Raw genomic sequence first — 17933 nt, 5'->3', positions numbered from 1 at the left:
GCTTGTGAACTAGGGTGAGTCCAGCCCAGCGGAAGAGTGAACAAAAAGGAGCACAGAAGGCCACTGTTGGGCCCTGCAGAGGGAGAGAATGGGGCCCGGGGGCGGGGTGACAAGGGCGCAGGAGGGCATGACTGGAAAGAAGGCCCGGCCGCCACCACTGCCATCCCGGGCACGGACAGGGACAACAGGTCAACCGTCACGCACAGCGCAAGGGCTGGCTTTGCCTGCGCGGCATTCCGGAGGCTGTGTACTCCTCTCCCCGCTGAAACCAGTGGGCACCGCCGTGAGTGGGGTCACGGGATGAACGTGGAATTTTCTGGAATAAGAGTCAGATTGTGAAGCATTCCCGAGACACTGTAATACCCAACCAGCCGCTCCTGCCATTTATGTTTTAGGTTTTACCGCCGTGAATAATAACCATAAATATTTATTGAGCACCCTCCCTCTCCCAGCTCGTCACCGTGAATTATTTTCTTCTCACGGTAGCTCAGCACAGTTTCGCTGTGACGTAGGCACTAAAATCATCCCTATTGTTCAATGGGGAGAACCAAAGCTTGGGTGGGTCAAGTGACCTGACCAAGTTCCCACAGCTCGGAGGAAACGCTGGGCCTCTCTTGGATGCCCGGTATCCACCAACAGCCACTGCCCCGGGCTTTGCACCACTGACCTCTCACCCCCACCCTGTGTCATTAATCTTAGTTTTGCATTTTTGTCCAAATGGGCTTTCCGTGGGAGGGGGTTGCGCTCCGAAACACAGACCCTCCGTGCCTCCCACCCGTGAGCTCCGTGGGTGCTTTCTGGTTCCACCGGCTTCGGCTTCCAGGTGGTTGTGCCTCCCCGGGCAGGCTTTCCATCACAGCCCTCACGGCGTTCTGCTCGCTAGCCCCCGGGACAGCAAGAAAATCCCAGGCTTTTCCTAATAAAGTTAATATTCGAAAGGATCACTAAGCTTCCAGATCAAATCCACTGATGAGTGCTTAACAGGCAGACCATTTCATCTGACATTTTTTAAGTGAAGATGATTTTCCATTTTTGTGTATTCAGTGTTTGCTGAGTACCAGCTACGTGCTTACTATCGTCCTGCCGGTACACACACTGGTTGAGGCACCGTCTCGAAGAGTCTACATGCTGGCGATGGACATACTCTCAAAATCCTGGCGTTCCAGAGAAAGCTTTTCCTGGCATTTTTGCACAGAACCCACTCTTCCTCTCCAAGGTGACCCCTCTAGATGTGAGAGAAATTAAAAATGCCTTCGTGGGACAGTTATCTGCTGCTTCTCAAGGGGATTGCTGATGTTACCAACAAGACCGTCCTACTAGCTGCTGGTCAAGCCACTGTGTGTATGAGACAAGGAGAGAATGAGGGAGCAAATACTATTTGCTTTGTCACTATTGTTTCTAAATGACAAGACCGGTTTTATCACCATGGGTATAATTACCAGTGCTACATATCACCTTTACATCGTATTTATATAATAATCCAAGAAGCTAAAAAAAAATTTTTTTTGGCAAATCTTAGGTTTCACAGAAACCCGATAAATTGGGTTGAGTCCTAGTTTTTTACTGCCATGTAACAAATTACCACAAACTCAGCAGCTTGGAACGACACACATTTTTTCTGTCACAGCTTCCATGAGTTCACTAGGTCCTCTGCACGGGGAGTCACAAGACCACAGACAACGTGTCAGCTGGAGCTGGGGTCTCCTCTGGACTCAGGGTCCTTCCTCTCCCAGGCTCACTTACAGGGCAGAGGTCCTCTCCTCAAAGCCATACATCTCCTGGCTGTTTGCTTCTTTGAGGCCAGGAAGGGACAGAGAAAATCTGCTGCTTTGTCTCTGACGTCCAGATTTTCTTTTAAAGGGCTCATCTGATTAGGTCAGACCCACCCAGGATAATCTCTCTTTCGATTAACTTAAAGACAACTGATTAGAGATCTTAATTACATCGGCACAAATCCTTTCACCTTTGCCACTACCGTAAGGAAACGCAGGAATGACATCCTATTACCTTTGCTGTGCTCTGTTGGTCAGAGGCAAATTAAGCCCCTGCTCACACTCAAGGGAAGGAGGTTATACAAGGGTGGGGGACATGGGGGGGGTCATCTTAGAATGTGTGGATAGGAAGGTTATCTGCATGCTTTTCGATCTATTTACATTTAGCAGAGCAACAGGCACATAGTGGAAAAATAATGAATGGATACTGAGAATTCAGTGATTGGAAATGAATTAATGTTTTTGAAGACACAGTTTCTTCCAGAGCACAGCCTGAAAAAGGTCATTTTTTTCCCCCAGTAGGTCTGAATGGGTTGAGGTGGAGGGAAGCGTGGGCAGGTGACAACTCAGAAAGTACATGAGCTCAAAGAAACACGAGCTGGGAAATCGAGGGTCCATTCCAGTTTTCCTCTGAAAGCTGTGTGAGTTTCCCCGATCTGGGGAGCAGGGGAAATCGTACCTGCCTTCCCTTGCAGGGCTGCTGAGCCAGCAAGAAGAGACCAACAAGCTGCGGGGACAAAGGTCTGCTTGTCCTGACGAGGACCGCTGAGGAGCTGGCAGTTAACAATATGTTGCTATCTCAAAAGGTGGGCGTGTGATCACATCGCCAGGAGCTGGGCTTGTTTTTTTTCAATGATAACCAGTGAGGCATTCTTGAGAGACAGCCAAGTCTCTCCCATAAACTGGGGAATGCATTTTCTGAGCCCACATTAGGGAGAAACTTCCTCCTGAGTTCTACCCCCAAGTTGAGTTCTAGGTCCAAAACCTCCCCATGCAGCCTCTACCGATGGCCTCCACAGCCCCCCCCCCCCACCGTGTCTCCACAGGCACACAAAGGAAGTGAGATAGTGGGGAGTCTGGGGCCATTCTCGGTCACGTGGGAACTGCTCAGTTAGCCAGAGCGGAGCAGCTGCACAGAATGAGCACAGACACAGCCCGGGCTGGGGAGCGCGCTCTGCACGGCGCCCGCCCGCGGACAAGCTTCCCTCCTGCAAGGAAACAGTGGGCTGATAATGTGCTAAGATCAGATTAATGTCGGAAATAAACGTAATAAATAATAACAGTGTAATAATGGTGGTTGTCGCTGCGATGGCTCTGTCTGTTGAAAATATGAGATCCAGAGTGTGGATTTCTTAGGCTCATTTTGCCCTTATTTAAAAGAAACTGACAGATGCACTTTGTAACATGGAAGACGATTTAAAAAGGAAAGAATGGAAGAACACCTTGCGTAGCCGTAGCTTGTTCTTTCGGCTTAGAAAGGACAAGTAAGTCCTTGTTTTCGGAAAGAACGATATTTAGATTCTACCTTCCACGTCTCCCACCCTGTCCTCAGTTTCCCCACACCGCTACGCCCGGGTTCTAAATTCTCCAGGAAGCTGTGTGACTTCACCCTCAATCCAGGGCCGTGGTCATTTGCATGGGAAGAAAACAAGTGTTTTTAGTGACCTGGAAGCCAGCTCAGTTTATGATTCGCAGACCTCAGGGCTTTCAGTTAGTGGAAACACCCCAATGGCGTTATCTCCATGCGTTGTTCCTGACTCACCAGAAGGAAGCGCCCCGGATGAAGGAAGCCAGACTGTGACTTCTCCTGTATTTCTGCACCAACGTAAGCGTGCTTTCTAGAACATGAAGCAGTTTGAGCACATCACCTTGCTTTCGAGTCACACACCTACGATAGTTTCTTATCAGAGATACTTAAAGCACAACTTACGTGGGACACGAAGACAGAGCCGGAGGAGGGCAAAGGAAGAAACAGGAAGCGAGATGTCTTATAATAACCGTCTAGTCTGGACTATGGACTTGGTTGGAATTTTCAAACGAGGGCATCTTGTTTTTGAAAGCCATGTTGACAAACTGATACCGTGTTTTTAGCATGCCACGAATGGAAAGCATGCAAGATATGTGAACAATATATTTCCAAATATGACACATATTTATAAAACACAGTAAATGCATGACAGATTGAGTGGGATATGTGGAAAAATAACAGCTGTGCTACACCCTATTTCTTAGCAAATTCATATACAACAAATGACATTCATGTCCCATGTTTTGCAAAATCTATTTTTTAAGCGTTTTAGAAAAGGATGTAGGGAATGAAAACAAAAGTTTGCAAAAGAAAAAAAAAACAGAAGACGGATGTAAATTTAAGTGACATGTCATGTAATTAGCATGTAGAACACTAGTTCCAGAGAGGTGACCCCATTTCCCCCAGCATGCTGCCTCTTGATGGAAATGATCATAAATGAAGCATTAGAAGTGATTTGCATTCTAGAGTGGGCTAAAATGTCACATATGAGGGAAAACATATAGAAAACATCAGGATATAAAACGACCAGTCTGTGTGCCAATGATGTGAGGATTCACTTAGAGGGACTCGAATTGGTGCCCATCGTGGTTTGTGACATCAAAGACAAGATTGGGTTCTGAACTGAGAGAAAGCTGGCCAGAGACTCTTGGATTTGAATAAAAGACCACAGAGATCCATGCTGTGTTCTAAAGCAGGGACTCATCCTGAGAAGCAGTGTTTTAGGAGAGAGTGTTAGCATCTATGAATACAGTGGTAGCAAAGCAACCTCTAAGGACAGTGACAGGAATTCCTTATATTTGTAATATAGACACGCATGATTTACAAATGAGGTTTCTCATTTCCAAATCCATAATCTTATTCAAGCTATGGGACAGCCCTGTGAGGCCTGCAAGAAAGATTTCACTATTCATACTGTCCTCACAAAGAAACCAAGAGTTCTGTGACTTCAGGGTCACACTTAGAGAGAAGAGGTGCAGGATGCCTGGGTGGCTCAGTTGGTGAAGTGGCTGCCTTCAGCTCAGGTCATGATCCCAGGGTCCTGGGATCGAGTCCCACATCAGGCTCGCTGCTCAATGGCAAGCCTGCTTCCCCTCTGCCTGCTGCTCCCTGTGCTTGTGGCTCTCTCTCTCCCTCTCTGACAAATAAATAAAATCTTGAAAGAAAGAAAGAAAGAAAGAAAGAAAGAAAGAAAGAAAGAAAGAGGAGGTGCCAAACCAAACGGGGATATTTGTTCATTTAGGATGCTACCTGGGAGAGAGGGAGTTACAGGCATTTTTTTTTTTTTTAGTTCCTCTTCTTTTGACTTTTGCTTTTTTCTCAATTTTCTGCAATGAGAAAATATTCTTTTATAACTATAAAATGACCTTAAGTATTATTGCTATAAACAAGGAACTAAATCCCTGTCCTGTTCCTTCTAGACCACTCCCTTGCCTCCACTCCCTACTTGAAGCTGGAACGCAGCTTCCTGGACCGTTCATTGCTGGCCTCTGCCCCCAGGCAGGAGAAATCGGGCTCAGAGAATGCAGGGCTCAGATTCACAGTCTGAGTTAGTCAATGTAGAACAGACTGGACTGTGAGTCTAGAAGACTGAATTTGCATCCTATTTTCTACAATGCTGGGAAGTTCCCTCATATCTGTGTGCCCTAGTTTCCTGTTCTGTATCCTTTTCGCCAGATATGGAGTGTTTCAAGATTCCGAAGCAAGTATTGCCTTATCAAAGAAAGGTGATGCTAAGATTACATTCTTATGGGAGACTTTGCTAAAATGTTGAAATACTGCAGTTGAGTTTTCTGCTTGGCCTTGGCCTCATTGAAAGGAGACTTTGGATAGCAGGAGTATGGGGAAGGAAGGTTGGGTGGGCATGGGAGACGGTGGAGAGGGAGATGTATTAGTTGATTTGAAGAGGAAGTCATCGGCAGGCATCCTGAGCTCCCTGGTCCTTCCCTTGTGGGCATGGCTCTAACGGGACCTTCCTCACTCATGGACACGCCACAGAAATTCCTGCCAGGAGGCCATCTGATCTAGCGTCATAGATAAGAACAGACCAGACTGCTTCCTTGACCTTGGGCGAAGCAACTTGGCCGCTCAATGTCCGACTTTCTCTACCTGTAAATAAATGATCTCACTGGGCGGTGAAGGATAATTGAGATCAAATTCCTGAAGGATTTTTGGTTCCTTAGAATGCTTCAGTTTTAGCCTTTGGGGAAGAGGGTTCTTGGAACCTTCCTCCCAGAACAATATGTATGTAACCATCAACTTGGGTTTAAACTCATATGGTTCATAGACTCCCTGAAGCTTAAACTTCCTTTAAGTTAGAAACAAACAGACAGACAGACAGACAAACAAACACCTGCCTTAAAAGAGAAGTGTTGTAAACATGTAAAAGATAAATCATGAGTCATTTTCATCATGTCACTGCCATCCCATGGACTTGATTCGTGCATTTCACGTGTTATGTTTTCACTACTATCCTCATTTCATTATTATTAAAATTACTCTACCATCTCTATTGGTGTTCGCCCTTCCCCCTGACCCCCAACACCTTTTTTTTTATGATTGTTATTTACATTCTAAGGGCCTTGGAACCAAGGATGCTTTGCTGCTGGTCCTGTGTGTAAAATAGCATAGCTCTCTTCCATCTAACTATAATCAAGTAAATAAATAAGAATATGTATAACTAAAGTGAGTTGTTAAAATGGGCTCTTCTTTATCACTCTTGGACAGTTAAATTACAATGACTGAGAGAAAATGAAAAGTGGCCTCTCAACATGTTTTAGAGGACACTTGACACATGCATTCAATCCAAGACTGATTAAAATTTGCATACTTATTATACTTATTATTTATTCTAAGATAATCGAAAGGCAGTGGTCTTGAAGAAAGAATTTTTTTAAAAAACAATATTTTATGCATTGGTTCCAAAGGAACCAGCCCATTTATTCAATAATGAAAAAAAGCATTATTTTCACATTGCCACCTAATGTCTTCTGTTTTCTCCCGTCATTATTTAGCTCAGCTGGAAATTAGGCATATGCCTTAGTTACGCTTAAAAAAAAGTAACTGGTATTGTGAATGAGCAATATCTTTTGTAGACAACTGGACTTCCTTCAGAAAGACACTTGTGTGTGTTAAGGTGCCTCTTGGGTTTATACTGGACCCTCCTGTCTTTTCTTTTCCCATTTTTATATGATTTTTAGCACATGGATAGGTTTTTAGCACAGTAGAATCTGCAGTCCGCTCTCTCTCTGAGATCTATGTGTGTATATAGAAATTTTTTTCTTTTTACTATCTTCTATAAAAGGAGCCCTCTATTGATTGCAGCTGACTGAGTCGTTTGAGCTGATATCTAAGCAACGCTAACCCAGATAGGGATTAGCATTACATCAGCTGTCAGGCGAGGAAGCCTGGCAGCGTGCCAGCCTGTAAAAACGGAACGCGTTTGCGTCACTGTTCCCTTGGTAATGCTTCTTGGAGCCTTGTCAGCTGTCCCCTGAGGTTGTTTCCTTAATATGTCAACAGACATTCCTGAATCTTTAATGCTGGATAGCTCTTTTCCTCTTCCAAAAACACTTAGGTGACCGAGCAGCTGGTGAATCCTGTTGCTATGATCTTTTGAAACGTATTTCTTTCATGAACTAGGTGTTTGTTCTATTCAAAACATTCGAGGGGATCTAAGAAGGTTTAGGTTTCTGCTTCTCCATGTTAGAGGACCTATTTTTGAAGAAACAGGGCAGCCAGTTTAGCGCTGAGAGCTGCTTCTCTGCTTTTATCTTCCTTAGGAAAACCCCTTATTCCCTCACCAGCTTATCCAAACCCTCCAATTATCCCGTTACAGTGTGACATTGCGTAGAACAAAACAGCTGCTTGAAAGACCCGGCTGGAATTTGCCCCCATGTATGATTTGCTCTTTGACCTTGCCCTAAGAACATCCGCGAGACAGAAAAAGGTGTGGGCAGTGAGTGACCTTGGACGACGTCCCCTGCCTACCGAGAACCACAAATAAGAAAGATTTGTCAACCGTTGCCCACGTGAAATCTATTTCCTCATTTTCCCGATGTCTTTTCTTGCTGTCCTCGCAACTCGATCTCCACTTCCATCTTGGAACATTTTACGCTGAAAAGTACCATATCCCAGGGGGAAAGCCTCGAGCTCACGTACCCTCTTTCTCTCTCCCTCTCTCTGCAAGTAAACAGAGCTCATGGAAACTGGGTTATTTCCCCTGCTCAAGTTAGCCCTCCAGATCGTCATGCAGTTGCTGTAACAGTTAGTTACAGTCCATAGTTTGAGCAACTTCAATTTGGAAAGAAGTCATTTGGTTTTTGGAGGGTTAGTGTGGGGGTGTTACTAAATTCACTTAATCATAAGTGACCGGGATGGAGTACATAACTGGGGGAAAAGCTGCCTCCCCGTGTGAGCCTCAGAGCCCCCTGTCAGGGGGGGCGCCTCTCACCACCAGCCACTGAGTGGGCACGTCTTGTCCTTTTGGAAACACGTTAAGAGCCCCGAGAGCTCTGTGGCCACGGAATCTGCCTCTGGGCTAGGTCTCCTGAGAGGGCCGCTTCCTCATTCTGCCAGCTGATGTAGCAATCGGGTTTCTGTTCCGCAAGTCCTATGCCCCCAGCGCCCCGCCTCCTGGGAGCCCCTTGATCATCCCCACTGAAGAGGGTCTCCACGGTTCACCGGAGGAGAAGGGAAACAGAGCTGCCCAGAAGGGGAGAGATTAAGGATTACTGGATTTTCTCATCGAAAGGGATTTTTGGAGATTTAGTGAAACTCAAAGCTCGGCATTCATTTTAAGAATAAGAAATCCAAAGTTGGCTGGTGTGGCCCAGTTGGTGTCAGATCTGGGAGGAGGACCTTTCTGCAGTGGCCTTTGCCATTCTTAGCACAGCAGCTCTTGTCCAGGGGCAGGGCTGGCCTGGGGCAGACCGGGGCACTCTTCTCCCAGTTCGGTGACCTATCCAGCGGAGTTAGAGGCTTAAGGACCATTAAGGCCACGTGCAGTGTGGAAATGAGCAATAAGTGGGGGTCAACTCCAGCAGGGTGTTACCGGAACACATCTCTACTTAACTGGGGGCCCACAGGAGAGCTCGCCTACATGCATTCCACTCACACCAGCCAGGGCATGCCTTCCCCGGCTGCACACGTCCCTTGGCAGGACTGGGGAGACAGCAAGAGTGAGCCCAGCAGTGGCTACGGGGCCAGAGGCACAGAACCTGGATGGAGCCGAGGACAGCATTTAATGAGACTTTTGCTCCCTTTCCCTTGGGGTCCGAGGAGGAAAAAAATCACCTAGACACGTATGAGAAAATGGCAGGAGGACTTTTAGCCCTCACATAAGGCTTGCATATCCAGAATAATGTTTCCTCGCCATTCACTTCTCTTTCCCCAAAGTTCATGCATCCCCATGGGCTGGGTTAGTGCACTGAGCTTGGTGACCGTGATTCAGAGGGAGGACTTTGCGGTCCAACCTCCCGCGTTTCAGTCCACGCTCTGCCACTTGATAGCTGTGCTATCTTGGGCAAGATTTTATACTCAGTTTCCTCACCTGGGAAATGGAGAGAACACTATTGAGTTTAATGAACATCAGCACAAAAGCTGGTCACTGCTATTCACATCACTTCAGGAAATTTCGGAGAGAATTCTTGAGACAATGTATAAACACGGCTTCTGCGTTATTGGGTGGGAACGCACTGGTCATCAGTGGATCAGCCTGGTGAACTGGAGGGCAGCTGTATACAGGGAGACGGGTTGGTGCAAACAACGCAAGTTACCTAGACCTTGACCGAGCTGCATATTAACATACGTCCCCTAAAGGGTTAGAGCCAGCTTGCGCTTGCTGGGGAGCCCCAAATTCTAGCCTTACTGGCTTATGGGCACCTGGTTCTGCCATGCAGTCTAACTACGGGACATGACTGTGGGGAAAAGAGATAAAAGAAGCGCACAAGGACCAACAGTTAACATCGGCACGCCACAGTGTAGGGAGGGCTTTACTCTCCGTAGACACCGGGGGGTTTTATACTATTCTCCTTCGCACAGATTAAAATACACATTCTTAGGGGCGCCTCAGTGGCTCAGTCAGTTGGGCATCTGCCTTCGGCTCAGGTCATGATTCCAGGGTGCTGGGATCTGGGATCGAGCCCTGTGTCAAGCTCCCTGCTCAGCAGGGAGTCTGCTTCTCCTTCTCCCTCTGCCCCGCCCCCTCCGCTCCTGTGTGCTCTCTCTCTCTCTTAAATGAATAAATAAAATCTTAAAAAACAAAACAAAACATATTCTTAGACCATAAGATTTGTCTCAGATTGAAGAGTGAATAACTGTTGGCGGTCAGGCCTCGACTCTCCTTCCTTGGAATGTTGCTCCCTACCACACACACTCACACGCCTGCACACACGCACACACGGGCAGACGCTCATGCACACACACACGCACACACACACACAGACTCAGATGGGCATGACATAGGCCAGGAAGACCCGGCGTTTGCAATGGGCTCTACTTCCTCCAGTTTCCCAGGAGCCTTCAGCGTGCAGAGAGGGGGCTGCAGAGGCAGGGCTGGGGGCTCAGAGCACTGAGGATCGGATAAACCCAGGACCCAGGACCCAGGAACCTGAGACGGAGTTCGTGTCCCCCAAGGGACTGGTGCTGACAGACTGGGCACGGGAGAAACTGGAGTGTCCCCTCTTGTGTTTCCTGCTGTGCCTTTGGCCATCATGACAAGCCAGAGTGGGCCACCTTGGGAATCAGCCTTTCTCTCTCAAGCTCTGGAATGAGTCATTTGGCAAATAGCTTTCCGAGGAAATTACAAACCCTCCGTGTCACCTATGGAAACCATGGTGGGGGTTTGTTTGTTTTTGGTTTCTTCTGCCGTTGTGCTCACTTCTGCTGTGCGAGAGGGTGCGGGGAACCACACACTGCCCATATGCTGTACACGTGCACCCCCCGCCCCCCACGCCCAGATGTGCCAGGGAGCTCAGGCTGGAGGCCCCTGGGATTTCCTCTTTCCAGTTGCTATCCCATCGCTCTGCCATCCGAGGCGGCTTTGCTTCTCTCGCCTCGGCCATAGGAAAAGCGGATTTGGCCGCTGGACTCCGCAGCGAGCTGGGGGCAGCCGGGGGCTCTGGGAGATGCCCAGGGAAAGGCTGTCTCTGGGAACCCTTGCAACATGTTTTGAGGAGGAGTTTTCTTGCTTCGTATTCTCTACAGGTTTTAGGGGTCACTTTCACCCTCATTATCATAAACCCATAAATCTTTTTGTGCCTCTGATACTCAGGCTCTTTTTCATGATTGGCTCATTGAAAATTTCTTTGCTGGAAACAAGAAAGAAGCTCATGATTTTTTAATAGCAATCTTCTGTCCCAGCGGCTGTCACACATGCGAACTCCGTCACTCGGGAATAGTTTCCGAGCACCTTCCATGGTTCAGTCACTGTTCGGGTAGCTGAGGACATTGCAGTGAACAACACCGACACACTTCTCGTCCTTAGGAAACTGTACTGAATGACTAGAAAAAATTTCATGGATATTCCACAAACCAAACTTAGACTGAAGGTCAGTACACTGAAGCTTCACTTACACTTGAGAGCCTGGGTGGCCAGTAGGTTAAGCGTCCCACTCTTGATTTCGGCTCAGGTCGTGGTATCAGGGTCGTGAGATTGAGCCCCGAGTCAGTGTCTGTGCTCAGTGTGGAGCCTGCTTGAGATGCTCTCTCTGCCCCTTCCCGCCCCTGTGCACACTCAATCTCTCTTTCTGTCTCTCTCTAAAAAAATAAATAAATAAAATAAAATTTAAATTTGAGGATTGGGATTTCATTTCTTTTCAGAAACCCGGAACTCATCTCCTGACTTTGCTGGTCTGGGCTATACACAGATGTCCACCAGGCAGCATGCTGATGGAGGCTGTGTCACAGAAAATCTAAGATTCTGTGACTCTCCTATGGTGATTATGGGAGTTTGGCTAGAGGGCCGAAAGGACACCACCGACCTATGAAAAAATTGCGTTGTGCTGAAGGTTTATCTCGGAAAAGGACTGATAAGTAAATATAATTTAAATGGTTCACTTCGCAGGGCACCTGGGTGGTAGAGTCAGTTAAGCATCTGACTCTTGGTTTGGTTCAGGTTTTGATCTCAGGGTCCTGAGATCGAGCCCCAAGTTGGGTTCCATGCTCCGCGTGGAGTCGCTTCAGATTCTCTCTCCCTCTCCCTCTGCCCCTCCCACTTGTGCGCTCTCATTCTTGCTCTTAAATAAATAAATAAATCTTTTTAAAATGTTCTAAATGGTTCATTTTTCTTTAGGGACATAGAAAACAACTAAGACTCCTCGCTGTAGAGAACAACTGATGGTCACCAGAGGGGACGTGGGTGGGGGATGGATAAAACAGGTGATGGGGCTTACTTAAGGAGGGCACCTGACGTGAGGAGCACCGGGCAAAGTGTTGAATCACTATACTGTAGACCTGAAACTAAGATAACACTGTATGTTAGCTACACTGGAATTTAAAATAAAATGAAAAAAATTAAAGCACACATCTTAATGAAAGGGAGATGTTAGTTGAAGGACGGGCAAAAAAGGAAAGCAACTGTTTAAATAAACTGCTTGTTTTTGTAAATCTGCCCCTTGCTAATTTTAATGGGTGGCTCACTCATTCATTTATTTATTGACTGCTGCGGTGGGCCAGGCACTGTGCTCTGTGGTGGAAGCACAGAGTTTAATAAGACATGGTCCCTGCCTTCAAGAAGCTCAAAATCCTTGTAAGAAAAGCAGATGTAGAGACAGTCAGGGAGCTATGTGCGACGTGCTGTCCTTGAGTGACGGGCTCCACCCGGCGTGGGGCAAGTCTTCAGAGAGAGGACACTCGAACTGTGTCTTTAACATGAGTTTAAAAATAATTACCTTCTAAGAGCCGGTGCCTTGTCTCCGTCCTCTCCTGTTTAACACGTGTCCACGGTGGCTATAAGGAATTTGGCCACGTTATCCAGCAACCAGTAAACAACCACACCAGCCCTTCTAGGGGAGAAGCTGCTTAGTATTCTATTTTGTGCAGTCAGAGATTAAATTCCAAATTCACTGGCACTGAAGATGAAACAGCTAATTACGTACAGTAATTGCATTTAAAATCCATGCCTTTGAGTGACTGATGAAATCTTCTTTCTAAATGCTCCTGAAACTTGTGTACCCAGCAACCAACTGTGGTTAAGGGGCAGCATATTTTTAGTCTCGTAGTGTGGGCACAGTTCCATCCTCTTTCACCCATGTCCCTTCCTTGAATTCAGTCTCTGAATTGAAAAGAATACTTTTGTCAAAAAGGGAGAAGTAAAATTGTCTCTATGTGCAGGTGACATGATATTACATTTAGAAACCCCTAAAGAGGCTACCAAAAAAAAAAAAAACAACTGTTAGAACTAATAAACAGATTCAGTAAGGTTGCAGGATACAAAATCAATGTACAAAAATCAGTTGCATTTCTATACACGAGCCGTAATCCGTCAGAAAGAGAAATTAAGAAAATCTCATTACAATAACATTAAAAAGGATGAAATACTTAGGGATAAATTTAACCAACAAGGTGAAAAATCTGTACACTGAAAACTATAAAACATTGATAAAAGAAATTGAAGAAGACACAAATAAATGGAAAGATATTCTGTGTTCATGGATTGGAACCATTGGTATTGCTAAAATGTCCATATCACCCACAGCAATCTACAGATTCAGTGTTATTCCTATCAAAATTCCGATGGCATTTTTCACAGAAGTAGGAAAAGCAATCCTAAAATATCATATGGGACCACAAAAGAATTTGAATAGCCAAACCAATCCTGAGAGAGAACAAAGCCCCAGGCACTACATTTCCTGATTTCAAACAAAGCTACAGTAATCAAAACAGTATGGTGTTGGCATTAAAAACAGACAGATCAATGGAACAGAACAGACAGCTCAGAAATAAACCCACACATATATGATCAATTATTATTCAACAAAGGGACCAAGGATGTACGAGGGAAAAAGGATAGTCTCAATGAACAGTGGGGGAAAACCTAAATAGCCACATGCAAAAGAATGAACCTGGACTTTTATCTTCCACCAAACGCAAAAATCAACTCAAAATGTATTAAAGACATGAATATAAGACCTGAAAACTTAAAACTCATTGAAGAAAAATCTCCTTAATATTGGTCTTGGCAATACTTTTTTGTATTTGACACTGAAAGCAAAGGCAACAAAAGAAAAACAATTGGGCTCCATCAAGCTAAAAAGCTTCTGCATGATAAAGTGAAAAGGCACCTATAGAATGGGAGAAAATATTTGCAAACTGTATGCCTGATAGGGGGTTAATATCCAAAATATACAAATACATACAACATAATAGCAAAATAACAATAATAATAATAATAACCCAACTTTAAAAATGGGTAAAGGACTTGAACAGACATTTTTCCAAAGAAACATACAAATGGCCAACAGATACATCTCCTCAGGAAAATGCAAACCAAAACCACAATGAGAGATCACCTGACATCTGTCAGAATGGCTAAAACACAAGAAATAACAAGTGTTGGCAAGATGTACAGAAAAAGGAACTCTCGCCCACTCTTGGTGAGAATGCAAATTAGCATAGCCACTGTGGAAAACAATATGGAGGTTCCTCAAAAAACTAAAAATAGAATTACCATGTGATCCAGTAATTCCACTACTGGGTAAAAAAGAATACAAAAACACTAATTCGAAAAGATACACGCACCCCTATGTTTACTGCAACGATATCTACAATAGCCAGACTATGGAAGCAGCCCGAGTGTCCATCAATAGCTGAATGGAAAACTAAGGTCTGGTATATATATAATGGAATATTACTCAGCCATAAAAAGAAAGAAATCTTGCCATTTCCAACAACAAGGATAGATCTAGAGGATAGAATGCTAAGTGAAATAAGTCAGGCAGAGACAGACAAATATCATATGATTTCATTCATATGGGAATTTGAGAAACAAAACAAAGAAAATGAGAGATAAACAAAAAATTAGGCTTTTAAATCTAGAGAGCAAACTGGAAGTTACGGGGGGGCAGGGGGCTGGGTGAAATAGGTGGTGGGGATTAAGAATACACATCACATTGAGCACTAAGTAATGTGTAGAATTGTTGAATCACTATACTGCATACCTGAAACTAATATAACACTGTATGTTAATTATACTGGAATTAAAAAACTAAATTAAAAAAAACAGAAAGAAGAGCTCATAAAATTTAGGAGACCTGAAAAAAAAAAAAAAAAAAAAAACAAGAGATAACAAATGTTGGTAAAGATGTGGAGAAAAGGGACCCCGTGCACTGTTGGTGGGAATGCAAGCTGGTGCGGTCACTGTGGAAAACAGTATGGAGGTTCCTCAAAAAATTAAAAATAGAACTGCCCTATGATCCAGCAATACCACTTCTGGATATATATCCAAAGGAAACAAAATCGTTGTCTCAAAAGACTATCTGTACTCCCATATGCATGGCAGCATTATTCACAATAGCCAAGGTATGGAAACAACCTGTATGTCCTTCGACTGATGAATGTGAATAAAGAAAATGTGCTATTTTGGGGCGCCTGGGCGGCTCAGTCGTTAGGCGTCTGCCTTCGGCTCAGGTCATGATCCCAGGGTCCTGGGATCGAGCCCCGCATTGGGTTCCCTGCTCAGCAGGAAGCCTGCCTCTCCCTCTCCCACTTCCCCTGCTGGTGTTCCCTCTCTCACTGCGTTTCTCTCTCTGTCCAATAAATAAATAAAATCTTAAAAAAAAAAGTGCTATCTATATGATATAGATATGATATAGATATCACAACAGAATACTATTCAGCCTTAAAAGAATACTGCCATTTGCAACATAGGCGTTCACCCACGGAGAGTATTATGCTAAGTGAAAGAAGCCAGACAGAGAGACACAATGCATGGGATCATTTATATGCAGAATCTTAAAACACACACACGCACACAAACTAGGCCCCAGAAACAGAAAGTAGAATGGAGATTTCCAAGGACTAGGGTGGATGGGGGAATGGGGAGGGGTTGGTAAAAGGGTACAGCCTTTCAGCGATAAAAGAAACAAGATATGAGGATGTCGTGTATCACAGTGACTATAGCTGAGAATACTGTATTGTATCACTGAAGTTTGCTAAGAGAGTAGAATTTATGTATTCTCGCTAAAAACGAAGCTGCTCTCTGAGGTGTTGGACGTGTTCATTAACTCAATTGTGGGATTCCTTTTACAACGTTCATGCACATCACATCATCGTGCTTACAACTTTTTTTTAATTTTTAAGTTTCCTCTATAATATTTGAAAGCTTATAATTTAAATACTTATAATTTGTAGCACTTTATATATTGAAGACTCTGCAGTGTTCTCACTCCTAATTTGAGTCATTAGTTATTAAAATGTATTCAGGCATTTATTAGAATTTATTCATGGTATTCATTATTCATCATAAACATCTGGGGAAGGGAAGGTACACAGACCTTCTCCGGTGCCCGAGCCCGCGCCAGGGCGGCTGCTGGGGATCTCAGCTCAGGACACGGCTGTGTGTTTGGAGGACATTCAGTTTCGTTTTCTCTCCCCTCCATTCCTAGCTGAGGCTTCTGGACCTGTTTCAGTTGGACGGAAAATGAAGGAAGTTATGTCAGATGAATCATTTCACTGTGTGTTGCTTTACAGAATCACTTCCCCTGGATAATTAATAAAAGATTGACAGGAAGAATGTCCCTGGAATAATTAGCAGGCAGCTTCAGAATAGGAACGTCTACTTTTCTCATTGCTCAGTCACACCGAGCACCTAGTTTTTGTCATTGGAGGATTTCTGACGGAGGTGGGCCTTCGAGCGGGCTGCATGGCTTATCCTCGTTAGGACACAGAGACCCCCACCCTCCCTGCCAAGGAGACACCACAGAGACAACCGGGAAAGAGCCCCTGCCCAACCCCCAAGCCCACCTTTCCAGAATCTTCTGTTCTGCCCACTGATTTTGGCAATTCCTAGCTCTGACTCACACCTTTATAATGAGGTGACGTTTCCAGTTTGTAGGCAAATAAGTCAGGCAGGACAAATTCAAGTGGCATCAAGTTTTTTTTCTGGGTTGTTTTTTTTGTTTTGTTTTTACACAAAAGATGGTGCAAAATTTTTCGGGGGCCATGAGTCCTACATACCGTTTGGTCAAAAACCGCATAGTGCTCCCACAACATCAAATTGCCTTAAACCCTGTCAACTAATGTGGGGACAATCAACTGATTTGGTTTTTGGGTCAAAATGCTGACCTGACCACAGCCCCTCTTTTTCCTTACTGCGGTTTTCATATTTTTGCTTTTCAACAAATTGTGTGCCTTTTTGCTATTATACTTTCTGTGTGCCCCAACTGTAAAAGGAGGCAATGGGACTAGAATGTTTCTAGTTTCTCAAATGTGCCTGGGTTGGCTTGGGGCAGAACTTCACAGCTTGCTTATGAGGTATGTGAGGACACCTCAGGATCTCTGTGGGGACTCTGCCTTACCCCCCAGAGCCTCCTTCCCCCACCTCTCCCCATCTCTCCTCCAGCTATCCCCGTTGCTCACCTCCCAGCCTTTCAGACCCATGGGCAGACTTCAGGGAAGAGGGGGCCACAGGGAGTCCAGCCTACCCTCCTGGTGAGGCAATGTGGGGACGCTTAGGGGCACACATATTTTCTTGTCAGCTTGGCAATCCTCTGGACTGTTTGGGGTGATTTGGACCCATGGCTCTCCTGACAGTTGCTTTCCTAACCTGGGACCATGGGGCACCCTGTTCGTCCTCTCCCACGGGTCATTAATTCTTTCAAGCCTGTTGGAGAAGCCGCTGTTTTGACAGTCATTGTAACTGTAACTTAATCGGCACGATTTCCGTGGCTAATTTCAAGTACAGAAGACCGTGCGGTCACACCTCTGACAGGGTTTCTGCCTCTGAAAGTAAGAGCCACCCTCCTGCTCAGACAGCCGAGGAGGGCAGGGGAGTGGTGCTGGGGTCCTGGAAAAGTGCCTCCCGTTTACGCTCTCAGGGGACAGCATAGACCTCCAGGGGCAGGAGCGGGGAGGACGCTTTCAGATCTAAGCCCAGCGTGCCCCAGCCAAACCCCATCACCCCTCAGCTGCTCATT

Source organism: Ursus americanus, chromosome 6 (assembly GCF_024610735.1).
Source record: "Ursus americanus isolate L20-20 chromosome 6, mUrsAme1.1.p, whole genome shotgun sequence".
Lineage (NCBI taxonomy): Eukaryota > Metazoa > Chordata > Mammalia > Carnivora > Ursidae > Ursus > Ursus americanus.
Note: the sequence above shows the minus strand (reverse complement) of the source record.